Source organism: Chironomus tepperi, unplaced genomic scaffold (assembly GCF_022539635.2).
Source record: "Chironomus tepperi strain 1889 unplaced genomic scaffold, CSIRO-AGI_Ctep_v1 contig_137, whole genome shotgun sequence".
NCBI classification, from domain to species: Eukaryota; Metazoa; Arthropoda; class Insecta; order Diptera; family Chironomidae; genus Chironomus; species Chironomus tepperi.
In genome coordinates this window covers 1,409,461-1,415,523 of record NW_027226259.1, presented here as the reverse complement: position 1 = coordinate 1,415,523, position 6,063 = coordinate 1,409,461, and positions in this window count along the sequence as shown.

The following is a 6,063-nucleotide window of genomic DNA, read 5'->3' as shown; positions in this document are numbered from 1 at the left end:
GGCAACAAATATGCATTTACAACCGGAAATTGCAGAATAAAAGCCGATTAATCAAAATATCGTTAAAAATTTATCGATCATTAATGTTTTTTTTTCGTAAGAAAATTCAAACATTGGATATACTAGTTGTGAAATATTCAACAGAAATACCGCCGCGTCGAGAAAATTACTGCATCAATAAGTCAGTCATCATAAAACAAACTCAAAGCTCATTGTAAAGATACAAAAAAGTGAACTGAAAATGTAAATATAGGAAATTTTAACGGGTACTAGTGTAAATAAATTTACTCATAATAATCGAATCGATTCATCTGATCGGATGGTGAAATACCTGAAAAATTGAGACAGACTGAATTATCAAAAATTGAAATAATTTTTTTATGGAGCTTTTTATAATTTTTTATTAATAAGTTTTCTATATGATTTTTCTTTTCATCTCTTTTCCATTGTAAAAATTTTTATTTTTTTATAATAGAAATTTATTTTTTTTTCTTAAATCTTTCCATAAGAAAGCTACACTCGATAGAACTTTATTTATAATAATATTTCAAATAACATTTTAGGTAATTTATTAGTTTTTTTATTTTATTTCATTTTTTTTAATTAAATAAAAAATAGTTATCGTTATTAATTAATTCATTAATTATTAATTATATAAATATTTCCATAGTTTTCCTTTTCGATTTTTTTCCTCTTTCTTTCTTTAATTTTTTTTCAAACTTCTAAATATTTTTTAAATTTTTTAATATATTTCTATATGTGTGTATGCTATTAACTTTACTTTCTCATTATCAAATCGTAGAAAAATTCCTGTTCGAATGCTGACTGTCTTGTTCAATGGTTATCGAGCTATTTTATGACTATTGCATTTTTATTGTTGAATTTAACGCCTTAAAAATGTATCAGGTATCGGTAGGGGGAGCATGTCTTTGTGGAACTTGTTATTATCCCTAACAGGCAATGCTCTTAAAAGCTTACTCTAATTATATATACTAGTTGACGGTCAGACACTATTTCAAAATCGTAAAAATCACACTTTTTACAATAGTGTCTGACTCTTGATACTAGTTGAGCATGCTGGCAAGCATACTCGTAGTTCTTGAAAGCCTGCTAGGTATTGTATCTGATTGCTATTGACTTGATGGCCTGGTTTATCATTTTGTGATTGGAAGGATGCGGAAAATTTGAATTTTTGATTTTATTGACTTGTTGTCATTAAAACTGTTTTCATTGGACGTGTTGGCCTGTAGAGGTTGATTACTCGGGCTAGACTAGAGTTAACTACTTAAAGTATACCAAAAAGTTACTCTACCTTCAAGCTTTTCCAACTTAAAGCAATTTTAGCTTCCAAGTAGATAAAAATATGTTTGAACTAGTCATCAACTGGACATTAGCTTGCCATCAACTAGTTATAACGTATTTTTGTCCACATGAGTATTTTAAGGTACACTATAGCCCCTAGCAACCGACCCCCAACTATAGTGAGTCATGACTCATTTGTACAAATCTCCACAAAAGTAATTCTCCCCCATATTTTTAACTATGTATGTATATGTCATGTAGAATTTAGAAGATCTATTTTATAATATCTATAAAAAAAACTTTATGTCTTTATATCTATAACAGTGCTTATTCTGGTAAATTATTTAAGTAAATTTTAGTGCTCGTAAAATAACTTGATACCATTTAAAACACGTCTTCTTATTCATTCAATCAGCATTCGGATGTATAAAAAAAGATTTCTGTCTGTATGTGTCCAAGTTACTCTATTTGAGGGGGGTCATTATGTATATATTAAAAAAAAATTGATGCTTGTGTGTCTTTCTTCAAACTATATTTTTTTAAGCTACAAGAAAGAGTCACTATCGAGTAGATTGTATAGCAAAAATTGTTTATGTCCTTCAGAGTGTCTAATGTTTCACTAGCTAGCTATGCAACTCTAAGCAGCGTCTTTATTTTCAATATTTCTAAATAACTCGTTGTTTTTTGATTGATGGTTCTAGTTTGTAGATGAGGAAGGTTGTGAGTGGGCATTTGATTGACAAATTTTCTTACTAAAGTATTCAGAGAATTCTTATTGTAAATCAAGGTATGTGATAATTTGTCAAAAAATCATCATCAATCTCTAAACATTTTTGTATGTCTGAAAATAATATAAGGAGCTGAAAAGATGAAAATTCCTACAAATTTCAGTCAACAAGTTTGATGAATTCTCTGAAAAATTTGTCAACAAATGCGCAATCGACAGTCTACTTCCTGGAAATCCATCTAAGCATTAGCTCAAACTTTTGAGATGAGAAACGAAAGTCAAGCAGATAAAGTTTGAAAAAAATTGAAAAAAATTGTTGTTTTACTTTTTTATGCTTTTTTAATGTATAAGTATAAAAACTTTATTAAAAATTAATAATAATCGAAAAAATGTTTTTCTTCATTGTTGTAAATATAATCATAATTATTATAAACATAATAATAATAAAAAATAATAATAATAAAAAAGCTTAATGATTAATAAAAAGGACCTTGTTTGCCATGCATCTGGATTTTTTTTTTCATTTCATACAAATTTCAACTTCATTATTTTAATAATTTTTTAACACTTCCAGTGCACGTATTTCTCTCACTTCTAAATGCTAGTCACTATATTCAGCACGTGTGTATATGTGTGTATCTATGAATCATGTGTGTGTTTTGTGTGTATTTGTGTATTTATGTTAATTATTCATTTAATTATTATTTATAGGACAAAAAACCCTTAAAACATGTGTTTAATGTGTATAAAAAATTTCTGTCAATCACCAACTCAAGGATGTAGCAGATGACAAAATCTAGTACAGCAATTTTTGTTTTAGTACTTTCATCTTAAACTTTACAAAATTGTAAATTTCCTAACATAATTTTTTTTAGAACACGATAACGTACGAGATTCCTCATCTGATTCATCTTGAGTCACAATTCGACACCTTTTTAGTGTTATTGTGTAACTATTTATGTAACTTTATCATATAATTAATTTTTAAATTTTCTTCCAGTAAAGAATAATAAAAATCTTTAAGTTTTTTTAGTATTCCATTAATTTCATCAAATTGGCAAGACTTTGAACCTCCTCAAACGATCCAAGCATTATCATTATATCTAAATCTAATTTCATTAAAAAATAAACTCCTAAAATCTAACAAAAAAGCGTTCTGACCTTGGATTCAATTCAAAAAAGGCAAATTTTTCTCGCTCAATTTGATGAAGTTTTTTAAATCTTTCAATGCAGAAATTTTACCAGAGCATAAATGTCAATGAATTGTTATGATACCTTATGTACACATTATAGATTTTCTTTTCTCTTAATTATGATAATATGAAGAATTTTTTATTTTTCTCTCATGATTTAAAGATAAATTCTTTTAAAGCTTTTCTGTATATTTTTTTCTTCCACTCAATATAATGATGACCGAGTTGTACTGGATGTTGAGAATCTAGTCTTATTGTGGTAGATTTCTGAATCTAGTACTTAATTTGTGTATGATCTAGACATATTGTAATAGAATCTTAACTTAGTACTTGACTCTGATGATCTAGTCATTTTGTAGCATAGCTAAACTCAGTACTAGATTCTTTGAAGTTAATCTATTTTCTTCTAGATTCTCATATATTTATAATCAATCTAGTACAACTCTTATTTCTGTTTTCTTCTCTAACAAAAAACTTGGTAGATAATACCGAATTCGACTGCATGTGCTTGATCTCATTGCACGACCACACAGCCGAATCCAGCTGACCACCATGACAAAAAGTAATAAACTTTTTCTCAGAAAAATTTGAAATGTGTACATTATGAAATTTGGAAGCAATCACCATTTTCTATTTGCTTTTTATGAAACAACATTTGGAAGAATTTTTAAAAAATTTCAATTTAAGAAATTCCAAAATTAAAAAAAAAAATTAATTAACAACCAACAAAAAAAAGTTGAAATAAAAAAAACATTAAAAATATAAAATGTATATAAAAATCTGTGTATAAAAATTTGGATTTTTTTTTCAATTCATTCACAAAAAGGTTTATATTATTCTGCAGAAAGCACAATATGTATGATTGTTATAACATATAAAAAAATAATAATATACACAATATAAATCGACTATTTACACATTTCGTTGGCACATGTATTTTATATGTAGATTTTTTTTTCTTCGGAAATTAGTGATAGAATTAAAAAATATTTTTTTCAATTTAAATAGAGAAGAAAATGTATTGTTAGAAATTGCAGCGCATTTTTGCTTAGTTAAATGCTGCCAAAAAGTATTTTACAAATTTTTAACATTTTTAATTTTTTTTTATTAAATTTTTTACTTAAGCAATTATATAAATTTGAATTCAAAAAACTTAATTATAAAATTTTTAAAATTTTTCAAAAAAAAACACGCAATTTTCGACAAACTGCACATATATTTATAATCATAAGTGATGCAAAAATGCGCTAAATGTCTGCTTTTGTCATACTAACTGAGGAATATATTCAATTTACTTTTATATTCTTTTTTTTTTGTTATAGAAATAAACGAACTCGCGTAAGCAATTGCTGACGTACTATATATTATTTAACCAGGTTAACACCATGTTATGATATATTTTTAATGCAAATATCATTCTATTATACATCATCTCTTATAAAAATCTATGAGAGTAGAAAAGAAGTATTATTAATCATAGAGAAAGAAATAAAAAAAAAAAAATGATGAAAAAATTGTACAAAATGAAATGTTTTTTATGTACAAACAAAGGAGGTAAGTTTGAAGAGAATTTAAATTATTTGTGGATGTAGAAAATGTTTACAATTAATTAAAAGTTCCAGCACTTTCAAGTCTGTTTGGTACTTCATAATTTCTATATAATATATAATTTAGTACTATAGTTCAATGTATGTGTGTATAATCTAAGAGGTAGAGTCAATTTTGAATGAGATTTTGAGTAGCATGAAGTCTATTTGAATTTGTTTTATTCACTAATTTCTAACACTAGAACTTTTAACTAATCCTTAAGCACCTCTCATCCCCAAAAAATTATTCAAAATCTTCAGATTATCTTCAACAATCCACTTTTAATAGAGAGCGAAATATTTCCTTAATTTAATTTTCTAAAATTAATTTTGTCTTAATCAATTACAAGCGCATTGTTTTGTATTTACTAAAAGTAAAGGAAATAAAATTTATTTTTTTTTTTATATATGTTTTAAGTGGTATGAGGTCATAGTCAATAGAAATTAAATTTTAATTTAATTTATTCCTATAAAATGTTACACATATTCTCTATTATATATGCATTGTCGTTGTATAAGCCTCGAAATTATCTCGCTCTCTAGCATGGTGTGAAGGAATAGGAAAGAGTAGAAATAGACCGAGAAGATGAATTGCTCATGGACCAGTCCAATTTCCAATTCCATTCTCGATTATAAATATTATACAGCAAGAAATCAATTTTTCACTTTTTTTTTTTGAAATAATAAATCAAAATTGCTGTAAATAGGTCTATATGTGTAGTCATAACAAAGAAATATATTCAATTTTAATGTATATTAAAAAGAAATAATAATAATAAAAACATTGTCGGGACTATCTAAAAGCTAAAAGCGCATCATGAATTTTCTTACAATTCTAATAAAATTTACGTCTAGAGTTGGTCAATTGCTGGAATTTAAGATGCTGAAATATGGACAAATGAGAGGATTTGATTGAAATTTCAGATGAAGTCTATGGAATTAAATTTTAAATTTTATCAATGTCTATCCTGAACAATACTTTTTTAGAGAGTATATCCCAAATTTAGGATTCATAACTGTAGATTTTGGTGGGGTCATAATGAAAAATCATTCAATTCCTCTCAAAGATCTTAAGGCGTTCGATTAGTCATTTGAAGTCAGAATGCTTAACTATTTCACGCTAGTCTATAATTCAGCATCTAAATTCCCCCAATAACAAATGTCCAACTCTGTAAAACGTAGAACTATGTTAATAATAAAAAGAATTCATTCTCTCCCCATTTTTACAAACAAAAGTCAAGTTATTATCAAGTCT